We start from the raw sequence: 13,447 nt of genomic DNA, 5'->3' as shown, positions 1-13,447 counted from the left end.
TTAATGTATGATAAAAGAACCAGGAATATACAATGTAGAAAAGATAGTCTCTTCAATAAATGGTGTTGGGAAAGCTAGACAGCATCATGCAAAATGAATGAAACTGGACCACTATCTTATACCATACACAAAATGGATAAAGACGTAATGTAAGACCTGGAACCACAAAAGTAGAAGAAAACATGGATAATAAGTGTCTTGATGTCAGTCTTGGTGATGATTTTTTTGATTTGACACTGAAAGCGAAGGCAACAAAAGCAAAAATAAATAATTGAGACTATATCAAACCTTAAAGACCATCAACAGAGTGAAAAGACAATGTACCAAATGGGAGAAAATATTTGCAAATCATATATCTGATAAGGGGCTAATATCCAAAATATATAAAGACCGTCTACAACTCAATAGCAAAAAAGGCCCCAAGCAATCTGATTAAAAAATGGGCAGGAATTCTAAATAGACATTTTTCCAAAGAAGACATACAGATGGCAAACAGGCACATGAAAAGGTGCTCAGCATCACTAATCATCAGGGAAATACAAATCAAAACCATAATGAGACATCACTTCACACCTAGAAGTGTGAAGACTTAGAATGACTATTATCAAAAAGACAAGAAATTAGAGGAGACCTTCAAGATGGCAGAGGAGTGAGATGTGGAGATCACCTTCCTCCCCACAAATACATCAAAAATACATCTACATGTGGAACAACTCCTACAGAACACCTACTGAATGCTGGCAGAAGACCTCAGACTTCCCAAAAGGCAAGAAACTCCTTACGTACCTGGGTAGGACAAAAGAAAAAAGAAAAAACAGAGACAAAAGAATAGGGACGGGACCTGCACGTCTGGGAGGGAGCTGTGAAGGAGGAAAAGTTTCCACATACTAGGAAGTCCCTTCACTGGTGGGGAGGGGGGTGGGCAGGGTCGGGGGAAACTTCGGAGCCATGGAGGAGAGTACAGCAACAGGGGTGCAGAGGGCAAAGTGGAGAGATTCCCACACAGAGGCTTGGTGCCGACCAGAACTCAACAGCCTAAGAGGCTTGTCTGCTCACCTGCCAGAGCGGGTGAGGGCTGGGACCTTAGGCTCAGGCTTCAGAGGTCAGATCCCAGGGAGAGGACTGGGGTTGGCTGCGTGAACACAGCCTGAAGGGGGCTAGTGCGCCACAGCTAGCCAGGAGGGAGTCTGGGAAAAAGTCTGGAACTACCTAAGAGTCAAGAGACCATTGTTTCAGGGTGCATGAGGAGAGGGGATTCAGAGCACTGCCTAAACGAGCTCCAGAGATGGGCACGAGCCACGGCTATCAGTGCGGACAATAGATATGGGCATGAAACGCTAACACTGCTGATGCAGCCACCAAGAATCCTGTGTGCAAGCTCAGGTCACTATCCACACTTCCCCTTGCAGGAGCCTGTGCAGCCCACCACTGCCAGGGTCCTGTGATCCAGGGACAACTTCCCCAGGAGAACACATGGCATGCCTCAGGCTGTTGCAACATCATGCCGGCCTCTACCACCGCAGCATCGCCCCGCATGCTGTACCCCTCTCTCTCCCTGGTCTAAGTGAGCCACAGCCCCCTAATCAGCCACTCCTTTAAACCCCTCGTGTCTGGGCAAAGAACAGACACCAGAGGGCGACCTCTACATGCAGAGGCAGAGCCAAATCCAAAGCTGAAACCCAAGAGATGTGTGAAAAAAAAAGAGAAAGGAAATTTCTCTGTGCAGCCTCAGGAGCAGTGGATTAAATTTCCACAATCAACTACATGTACCCTGAATACGTGGAATACCTGAATAGACAACGAATCATCCCAAAATTGAGGTGGTGGAATTTGGGACCAACTGTAGACTTGGGGTTTGCTGTATGTGACTGACTAGTTTCGATTTATATGATTATCTTAGTTTACTTTTTAGTGGTTCTTTGAGAAGGTAAACAAAATGGATAAACCATTAGCCAGACTCATCAAGAAAAAAAGGGAGACGACTCAAATCAATAGAATTAGAAACGAAAAAGGAGAAGTATCAACTGACACTGCAGAAATACAAAGGATCATGAGCGATTACTACAAGCAACTATATGCCAATAAAATGGATAACCTGGAAGAAATTGACACATTCTTAGAAAAGCACAGCCATCCGAGACTGAACCAGGAAGAAATAGAAAATATGAAAAGACCAATCACAAGCACTGAAATTGAAACTGTGATTAAAAATCTTACAACAAACAAAAGCCCAGGACCAGATGGCTTCACAGGCGAATTCTATCAAACATTTAGAGAAGAGCTAACACCTATCCTTCTCAAACTCCTCCAAAATATAGCAGAGGGACGAACACTCCCAAACTCATTCTATGAGGCCACCACCACGCTGATACCAAAACCAGACACAAATGTTACAAAAAAAGAAAACTACAGGCCTATATCACTGATGAATATAGATGCAAAAATCCTCAACAAAATACTAGCAAACAGAATCCAACAGCACATTAAAAGGGTCATACACCATGATCAAGTGGGGTTTATCCCAGGAGTGCAAGGATTCTTCAATATATGCAAATCAATCAATGTGATACACCATATTAACAAACTGAAGGATAAAAACCATATGATAATCTCAATAGATGCAGAAAAAGCTATTGACAAAATTCAACACCAATTTATGATAAAAAACATTCCAGAAAGTAGGCAAAGAGGAAACTTACCTCAACATAATAAAGGCCATATATGACACACCCACAGGCAACATCGTTCTCAATGGTAAAAAACTGAAACCATTTCCACTAAGATCAGGAACAAGACAGGTTGCCCGCTCTCACTACTATTATTCAACATAGTTTTGGAAGTTTATCCACAGCAATCAGAGATGGAAAAGAAATAAAAGGAATCCAAATAAGAAAAGAAGAAGTAAATCTGTCACTGTTTGCAGATGACATGATACTATACATAGAGAATCCTAAAAATGCTACAAGAAAACTACTAGAGCTAATCAATGAATTTGGTAAGGTAGCAGGATACAAAATTAATGCACAGAAATCTCTCATATTCCTATACACTAATGATGAAAACTCTGAAAGAGAAATTAAGAAAACACTCCCATTTACCACTGCAACAAAAAGAATAAAATACCTAGGAATAAACCTACCTATGGAGAAAAAAGACCTGTATGCAGAAAACTATAAGATACTGATGAAAGAAATTAAAGATGAAACGAACAGATGGAGATACCATGTTCTTTGATTGGAAGAATCAACATTGTGAAAATGACTCTACTACCCAAAACAATCTACAGATTCAATGCAATCCCTATCAAACTACCACTGGCATTTTTCACAGAACTAGAACAAAAAATTTCACAATTTGTATGGAAACACAAAAGACCCCGATAGCCAAAGCAATCTTGAGAAAGAAAAATGGAGCTGGAGGAATCAGGCTCCCTGACTTCAGAGTATACTACAAAGCTACAGTCATCAAGACAGTATGGTACTGGCACAAAAACAGAAATATAGATCAATGGAACAGGATAGAAAGCCCAGAGATAAACCCATGCACATATGCTCACCTTTTCTTTGATAAAGGAGGCAAGAATATACAATGGAGAAAAGACAGCATCTTCAATAAGTGGTGCTGGGAAAACTGGATAGCTCCACTTAAAAGAATGATATTAGAACACTCCCTAACACCATACACAAAAATAAACTCAAAATGGATTAAAGACCTAAATGTAAGGCCAGACACTATCAAACAAGTCAATCCAAAAATGGGCAGAAGACCTAAATAGACATTTCTCCAAAGAAGACGTACAGATTGCCAACAAACACATGTAAGGATGCTCAAAATCACTAATCTTTAGAGAAATGCAAAATAAAACTACAATGAGGTATCACCTCACACCAGTCAGAATGGCCATCATCAAAAAATCTACAAACAATAAATGCTGGAGAGGGTGTGGAGAAAAGGGAACCCTCTGGCATTGTTGGTGGGAATGTAAATTGATACAGCCACTATGGAGAACAGTATTGAAGTGCCTTAAAAAACTAAAAATAGCACTACCATGTGACCCAGCAATCCCACTACTGGGCATATACCCTGAGAAAACCAGAATTCAAAAAGAGTCATTTACCACAGTGTTCATTGCAGCTCTATTTACAATAGCCAGGACATTGAAGCAACCTAAGTGTCCATCGACAGATGAATGGATAAAGAAGATGTGGCACATATATACAATGGAATATTACTCAGCCATTAAAAGAAACGAAACTGAGTTATTTGTAGTGAGGTGGATGGACCTAGAGTCTGTCATACAGAGTGAAGTAAGCCAGAAAGAGAAAAACAAATACCGTATGCTAACACATGTATGTGGAATCTAATAAAAACAAAAAATGGTTCTGAAGAACCTAGGGGCAGGAGAGGAATAAAGACGCAGACGTAGAGAATGGACTTGAGGACATGGGGATGGGGAAGGGTAAGCTGCGACAAAGTGAGAGAGTGGCATGGACATATATACACTACCAAATGTAAAATAGATAGCTAGTGGGAAGCAGCCCCATAGCACAGGGAGATCAGCTCGGTGCTTTTTGACCACCTAGAGGGGTGGGATAGGGAGTGTGGGAGGGAGACGCAAAAGGGAGGTGATATGGGGATATATGTATACATATAGCTGATTCACTTTGTTATACATCAGCAACTAACACATACTCCAATAAAGATGCTAAAGAAAAAAAAAAGGCAAGAAATTAGTGTTAGCAAGGATATGAGAAAAGCAAACACTTTTGCACTGTTGTTGGAAATGTAAACTGGTGCAGCCATTATTGAGAACAGTATGGAGGTTCCTCAAAAAATTAAAAATAGAACTATTACATTATCTAGCAATTCCATTTCTGAGTATTTATTTGAATGAAATAAGAACACTTATTGGAAATGATACCTCCCATGTTCATTGCAGCATTACTTACAAGAATCAAGACATGGAAACAACCTACGTGTCCACTGATGCATGAATGGATGAAGAAGATGTGGTATATATACACAATGGAATATTATTCAGCCATAAAAAGAAGGAAACTCTTGTCACTTGTGACAATATGGATGAACATTGAGGGCATTATGCTAAGTGAAATGTCAGACAGAGAAAGACAAATACCATATGATCTCACTGATTTGTGGAATCTTAAAAAATAAACAAACCAAACAGAACTTATAGATACAGAGAACAGATTGGTCATTGCCCAAGGTGGGGGATGGGAGCGGGGGTGAGCAAAATGGGTGAAGGTGGTCAAAAGATACAAACCTCCATTGTAAAAAAATAAGTCCTGGGGATGTAATGTACAGCATAGTGACTGTAGTTAATAATACTTATTGTATATTTAAAAGTTGCTAAGAGAGTAGATCTTAAAAGTTCTCATCCTAAGAAAAAAAATTACAACTATGTGTAATGGTTGATGGACGTTGACTAGACTTATTGTGGTGATCATTTTCCAGTATATACATGTATCAAATCAATATGTTGTACACCTGAAACTAATACACTATATAAGTCAGTTATATCTCAATAAAAAATTTTTTAAAAGTCACTTGATCACTTAGTTAAGATGATGTCTGCCAGGTTTCGCCACTGTAAAGTTAACCTGTTTTTCCCTTTCCATACTTTACTCCTGTTTTTAAATAGACTTCATAGAGTAGTGATAGGTTCACAGCAGTGCTGCGCAGACAGCACAGAGATCTCCTGTATGCCCTTTGCCCCCTCACGTGCATAGCCTCCTCCATCATCAACATCCCCTGTGTTGTTAGTGGCAGCCATACCAGTGGTAGAGGAAGTGGCATTTTCACCAGATTCATCAGATGGCATGATTTCAACTGAAGTTTCAGTTACTTGGCTTCCATTGCTTTTGGTCCATTTTCAAACTTGCTTCTTCAGCCTTGGTACTGAGTCTGTGAGATTTCTGGTATTCTTTAGTTACCAAAGTAACTTAGGCAGAACTCTGACGAGAACAGATGGAAACAGAATGTAAAAAATAAAATCTCATCCGATGAAATTTTCAAAACAAACAGGGAGAAAAACAGTTTCAGGTATACGCTGGTGATTTCTAATTGAGTTATCTTATATTGATTTTTAAAAGAACTCCTTCAGTTAATTGCCCCATAGTCATTTTTGACCTTAAACAGCACAACATTAAATCTTTCCAAATCTTTTCTGCCCAGACCAGGAACGATGGTGCTCATTCAGCGTCTACAAGTCTGTGTTTGTAGACTTGGAATGGGCAAAATTTGACAGAATATATCTCTGAGCAAAAATAAAATACAAGATGATGCCCAATAAAGTTCCAAGTACAAGAGGATCTTAATAAGTGTTGTTGGTTGTCAAGATCTGTGGGCTAAGGAAAAAGAAAATCAAAACTTTAGAATACTTAAGGCATTTAATGGTGGGAAATTTTCTAGTATATTTTTAAATGTCAAAAAAACACTGTTTTAAAGTATGTCTTCTACTCTTAAAGGTTTATTTCAAACGTCCCTTCAGTTTTCTCCAGCGAGTACTAATTGTGCTCTTGTTGTCAACCCATTCTTAGTCCTTGTCATTACAGGTTCAGTGGCTGCAGAGGTGAAATATTTTGACAAATATTGGACGTCATATGTTTTACACTGTGGATCAGCATGGATGATTTTTAGCTTCTTCAGATGGCTCTGTAATGGAGTTATATTTGGAAGTTTCCCAGTATGGTGCAAAAGCCTCAGAGAGGAAGTTTATAAACTGCAATTCTACGAGAAGAAGAAAGGCCAGCTGCTCATCCTGCATGATTCCTCCTTGAGCTTTTGTATTTTCCCAGCTAGACCTTTCAAGCTTGCTATTTATAAATTTATTTTCAGTATGCTGAGTGGTGACAAAGATTCGAACTGGCCGGCATACTTTCATTCAGTATGCAGAGAAGCCATTTAAAGACTGAGATAACATATCAAGGGAAAAAGATAAAACCTGACAATAAGGGAAGGTGAGGGAAAAGGAGCATCCTTGACCGTGGATGACAATTACATCAATTACAATGTTTTAACCTACTTACTGTACTGAAAAGAGGTTCTCGTATCTCTGTTTGGTTTATCCAAAAATTTATAGGCTAAAAGAACTGTTGAAAGGTTTCCATATCTGTAACATTTTTAACTTTCTGTGAAAGTTCCATAGAAAATTGCAATTTTTCCTCTTGCAGGAAATTAAAAATAATGCATGAAGATCTTTTAAAATTTTAGTCTATTACTTCCAGACTTATTTTATGACCTAGTTATATATCAAAAAATAGAAAAATTATATCAGATAATTACTAAGAGTTATTCCTTATTTAATTAGAGCAGTCAGCATTGGGAGGCAAGAAAATTAATGGACATAAAGATACTTCAGTATACTTCAGGTTATTTCTTTAAATATATGACAGAGTTTTCCATTTCATTGACAGTTGTAGTGACATTTGCAAACCCTAAAATTGAATTATGCCAGTTCTGCTTACATATTTGGAATGGTCCATGGGAAGGATAGCTCTTGGGTGATAAATTCTCTTTCCATTACTGTATGGAGTAATATCAAGTGCCATCTCCTATTAACTTTGTTCTCCTCATCAAAGAGTGCATTCTATTGTCTAACCTTAAATTTAGCTATTCATGGACATGAAATATTTTTTTAGGTTAGGTAGGTTGGTTAATGCAATTTACTATTTGCCAGGCATTACTCTAAGCAACTCACAAATATTAAGTCATTTGGTTCTCACAACAGCCCTAGAGAAGAGGTTCTGTAATTATTATCATTTTACAGATGTGGAAACTGAGGCAAAGAGAAGGAAAGTAATTTGGCCCCATTTACACAGTAGGTGGCAGAGAAAGGATTTGATTTCCAGAATGTACACTCTTGACCACTATACTTCATTGACTCCAATTAAAACAAAATTAGCCTCATGACAGTTTTATTCAATCTTCATGTGTTTTAAATACAGTGCCATGTTTTTGTCCAAGAATATTATTTTATTATGTTTTAATCTCAAATTGCCTCTGTAACCGATGCACAGTTTTGTGACACGGCATCTTAGTGGGGGGCACAATATAACAAAGCCAATGTCCAATCGTAGGGCTTTGCTATTAAAGCCAAGGACCGATGTGTCATCTAGGATTGCATGGGGCTGTGAGTGACAAAGAGCCACAAATGACAGTGGATTAAATAAGATGCTTATTTCTCACTCATGAAAAATGATTGGCAGTCCAGCTCTGGTACGATGGCTTCACAGAATCATCAGGGCTCCTTCTAGTTTGCTGACTTGCCTTCCTCGGCACGTGACTTCTACCTTATGGTCCAGGATGTGGCTCAGGTTCCAGCCATCACAGGCAAAAATATTGAAAAAAATGGCCCAAAACAGACATTTCCTAGAAGCTCTACAGTCCACTTCTACTTGTGTCCTTTTGTCCATATGTTAGTCACATGGACACATCTAACTTCAAGGGAGGCTGGGAAATGTAGTATTTATTTATACAGCCTTGTGCCCCACTGAAATTGAAGGTTCTATTACAGGAGAGAAAGGGTGAGTGGAGAGCAAGTGTTAAGAGACATCTAGTGATTTCTGTCATATCCAGGGCATAACTCTTGAGTTTCCATTTGTAACTTGGGAAATGGTGAATTCTACAAACTTCTCTAATAATTAAATTTCATTACCTTAGCAATCTCTCCTCTTACATGCAATTGTCTCCTCTGGTTACATCTCCAACACCCTAAGTCTTAAACCCTTGTGCAGTTGAAAGATAATCCAAGGCACAAACCCTCACCACCATTACTCTTTTTCCCTCCCAAAGACTACTGGACTCCTGTTATTTTTCCTGCCAGTTTTTTTTCTGCTATGTGTTTTTTTGTTTTTTTTTCATTTTCACCAATAACTTTATTGAACAATGTATTCACCATTTTTTCCACTACGTTCTGCCATTTTTCAGGCAACTTCATAATTCCATCTTCCCATGAGCCAAGAACTGTTCCAGGTGCCTTTTACAGTCTTCCAGGGAATTGAAGTTTTTTCCATTAGGAGAATTTTGTAATTGAGGAAAACTTTCATCTTCTTTTTCAGTGTTTTCTGTCTTTGCTTTTTACCTGAAGCTAACATTGCCTTGGCACCAAAACATCCCTTAAAGAACTTTCCAGTGAAGGACCATTCCTTCTTCTCTTCCCACTAATTCACAGAGAGAAGGGAAGTCGGCATATTCCTTCTTTGCATTTATTCCTTTTGTCCTATCAGATGACTATCTGCTATACCATCGGTTCCCAGTCCCCCCGAGCCCATTGCTGGGCACTGCTCCCCCGCCCCCCCAGGGAGCCTCCTACCTTCCTCAGTGACTCCCTTTCCTGCTCTCCCCACTCCACATCCTGCCTGGAGTGTCCTTTTGCTTGTCAAGGGATCTCAGACATTGAGGCCGTGGCAACGGTGTTAAACTAGGAAGGTGCTGGGAAATGATGCAGTTTGGAGACGTGACTTATCTTGAGAGATATGCATTTTTTTAACTAGTCTTGAAAAGTTGCCTGCTCAACCCTGTAAACCTGTAAAAACTTCATTTTGTTCTTTAACAGAAGGACAGGACTTAGTTTTGTGAAGACTAAAACTGTTTCCCTCAGAAACTTTGCTGCTTGATACCATTTCACTAAGAACGGAACAGCCTACTCTTACGTGAATTATCTGAGTCTCAGATGCATAGAAGCAGTCCTGCAGATTCCAGAGAAGGGATTTCCAGACAAGGCATTCCTTATTTACCTTAACATTGTATCTTCCAAGGAAACATAGCCCTAAATCTACTTTGTAGCCCAGGACTGGTATTTCCACACAGTTCTGCTTTACCTTGAGCCAAACATTGCTTAATAAAATTATCTAAACTTCTCACTTCCCTACCCCCATGCCCAAATTCTATAATAACCTTATCTAGTTCTTTGTTTGGGAAGAGGCATTCCAGGTTTTTCTTAGAGTGTCCTGCCTTATGGCAAGAAGCCAATAATCCCTAATTTTTAAAACTACAGGTTGGTCTCAGGAGTTATTATCAGACAGGCTGTTATAAGCCCTACCATGGTGCTAAAATCCTGAGGTCAATGAGATGTCGTAGATTTTGTGAGCTTATTTTACTTAGTTAGCCTAAGGCCCCAAGGGGTCAAAGCTAATAATCTGGCAAGTCCCAGTGTGAGTAGAAGTTTCCAGGCAAGAATTGTAAATACAGAGGAAGGAGAGTGCAGCGATAAATACTTAGAGTTTAGATACACAGATATGGATTTTTATCTTGGCTCCAGCTATTGAAATTCTGTGCCCTTGGTTGTTACTTAATCTCTTAAACAGTGTTTTTCTTCTCTATAAAAGTGGGAAATAAGAACACTTACAGCATTGTTATAAGGATACAATGCAACTGATTTACTGTAGGGTCGGCACATGATACACGCCATGAGTGACAGCTGTTGTGTTTGTACAGCACACTTCATTTATAGTCAAAGAGGAATGGACTCAAATCTCTACATTTCTATTTATAGCTTTAAAAAAACCTCAGGCAATTTATCTCACTTTGCCCTGTATGCAAAATGGGAATAAGAATACAAATCTGACACTAGTGTGTTATTAAGTGTGATGACACAATAAACATATCCAATGTTTGGTAAGCAGTAAGCATTGTATTAATGTTGTCTTTTTCTGCTAACCCTTGGTTTTTAGTTGTGCTTTGAGAAATGTAATAATCGAAAAGAGTACAATTTGAAGAGGATAATATTTCAGTTGACATGCATATGTTATATGTGAGTAGGGCTGTTTTCCATGCTCCTCTCCACAGAGTATGTTTCTAGCTGTGAAGTGGGGCAGGGACTATTCCTATAGCTGAGCATATGTGGCTTCTTCCTGACCCAGTGTCCACCAGAAAAGTGTTTCTGAGTCTTCTGATAACCACACATACCTTTCAATTCCAGATATCACCTTGCTATCTCTTCTCCAAAGTGTGGACAGACAAATTAGCATTAGAAATATACAACCAGCTTTTTACTCAGGGGTTCTGGTAATAAATATAATTGACAGAGTCACAGATAGAAGACTGGACACGTTGCTCTAGTTCAACTGCCATTGTTCTTTACAACAGCTAGGATTGCAGGCTTCTACCTCAGCTGTCTCATGTGGATACTCTTTTTTTTTTTTTTCATTTAAGATCCTTTGCTTCATATATCCTGGCTTCCCCAAGACCCATCACTCAGTATATGTAAAGTTCCAAGTGTTTTCCTCTGTCTTATGCATACTCTGGCACCTTCTGCAAATCAAAGGGGTGTGTGTGTGTGTGTGTGTGTGTGTGCATGTATAAAGCCATTACAGTTAGCTTGAAATTAAAATTCATTATTATAAGGCATCCTTTATTGGACTTTAAACTTGAAGCAAAGGTATCAACATCCTTCTTGCATCCGGAAATATTACGTACTTTTATGCCTGAATGTTTCTTTTCCATTCTTAGGTTTCTTGTTTTGCTTTGTTTCTGAAACTAGTGAGCTCTTTAAAAATAAGAAAACAAGTAAATACATAGGCCTCTGAAGTGTTCAGTCCTTCAATCCTAATTTTTAGAGGCAGTTCTGATTCCAAGCTATCTTTGAGAGACCAAAGAAATTAAGAATGGCATAAGAAGAAAATTGGTCATATCACTATATAAAACAGCCACTCTGGTTCAGCATAATAGATGAGGTCTTCAAGTGAGCTGCTGTGTGACTATTTTTCAAAGTAGGGAGCATTTTGTTTATGAAATGTCTTTATTTTAGACTCTAGTTTTTGTGACATTTTCTAAAGAGTCATTCTTCATAAATCCATAGATTCTGGGAATATATCTATTAGCAATTCTTAACCAGGAACATACTACGGACACTCTCAGTCTAGGATCACTTAATTTCAAAAATTTTATAAACAGACGTTTCAAAATTCAAATCGCACAAGGGGTCAATCTTAGAAATTCTTTGTCCAATCCACGTTTCCCAGTGTGAGCACCGCTACTAGATCAGAACCTTGTATATCCTTGGAGGCCACTTTACACTTAGTTCCTGGCCTGAAATTTTTCAGAAAATCCAAATAAATTTGAAGTTTGGCTGCAAACCCATGTGAGACCTACTGAAGGTTTTCATTCTCAGGGAAGGTGTTTTTACTCTGGAATCAACACCAAGACTTGAGTATTCCTGGTTGGGTAGTGGTCTTTCCTCCCTCCTCTCCTGCAAACTCACACAAACCCCCGTTGTGTTTCTGGCTTTAAGGGGAAGGGGGGCCAAGAGGGAGGAGTTGCTTCTATTATTTTCCAGGCAGAGGGTGTCTCTGTTTTGTCTTCTGTACTTTCAAGACCCACAAGATGAGAAAAAAACTAAACGTGACTTTCTCTGGTTCAACAAAAGGCTTCAAGTGTGCATGACTCTACTCTTCCACTTAATTCTGTGTTCCCACCATTATTATATACTTGTTTTTAGTTTAAGCTCATTACTTCTTTCAGCTCACAAATGCATTCAAAAAGACTTGTTTACAAATATTTCTCTAGCATTTTATATCTGTATCAATATTGATATTGCTATCGATATGGATATATGTAATTAAAAGGAGATGTCTGGATTTCTGGGTTGCTGAAAATGGATATTTTGCCTATTAATTCTTGATGTCCCTTGTATTTATTCACAGAGGACATTTTTTGCAGATGCAGGTTTTGGAAACAAACAACTCATTTGATTCAATGAGTAGAATTAAGGTAAGTTTTATGGTACACTTATTAACAACATCGCCATTATGGGTGTAAAAGGAAGGAAAATAAGATCTTTACCCTTTCTATATCACCTTATCCTTTCTATTTTCTCTCTTGTTCTTTTCTTTTACTAAAGGTTGAGTTTTAGTCCATAGTATATCCCTCCACTTCTAAAGAATATTATTCAGTGAATTGACTTCTGTTTTGAAATACTTAAAGATCATTATTGGATCATTATCGGTCTATTACTCTTGCCTTACTTTTCAGCAGCAAATCCATAACAACTCACACAATTTTAATTCACATTACTTTTGGTTTATGTCATAGTTTATGAATAGCCTATAAGAGCAAACAGACTATGACAAATTTTACAATCACATTTTTTGCTTTGAAATATATTGTAATATTATGTTTAGAGGCAACTCATTACCAAGTTATATTCATTTTTATTTAAGTCAAGGAAAATAAGTGTACTTGATGCAAATTTATAGAATCAAGATTAACATTAAGAAAGAATAAAAATATCCCATAAGACTCAGAGTATTACTGATTTTTTGTTTTATGTGTTTCTTTTTTTTTTTTTAATTTTTATTTAACTTTAATCAATTTTTTTTTTTTAAAGAAATTCACGTTCTTTTTATTTATTTATTTATGACTGTATTGGGTCTTCATTTCTGTGCGAGGGCTTTCTCTAGTTGTGGCAAGTGGGGACCACTCTTCA

The 13,447-nt window shown here is 38.2% G+C and overlaps 1 long non-coding RNA gene across 5 annotated transcripts in view; it reads right to left on the bottom strand.

The window, feature by feature from the left end:
• Positions 1-13,447, bottom strand: part of LOC130704610 (uncharacterized) — a 169,063-nt gene that overhangs the window by 78,575 nt on the left and 77,041 nt on the right. For 4 of the 5 annotated variants that reach the window (XR_009005033.1, XR_009005032.1, XR_009005036.1 and 1 more), the window contains exon 4: positions 5,797-5,975. The exons of the other annotated variant lie outside the window; for it this stretch is intronic. This is a non-coding gene — a long non-coding RNA (uncharacterized LOC130704610). The remainder of the gene's footprint in view (positions 1-5,796; positions 5,976-13,447) is intronic. 5 annotated transcript variants of the gene reach the window in all.

Source organism: Balaenoptera acutorostrata, chromosome 13, assembly GCF_949987535.1.
Source record: "Balaenoptera acutorostrata chromosome 13, mBalAcu1.1, whole genome shotgun sequence".
Classification (NCBI taxonomy): Eukaryota; Metazoa; Chordata; class Mammalia; order Artiodactyla; family Balaenopteridae; genus Balaenoptera; species Balaenoptera acutorostrata.
The sequence above is the reverse complement of the archived record's forward strand: the minus strand, read 5'-3'. Positions and strand labels throughout refer to the sequence as shown.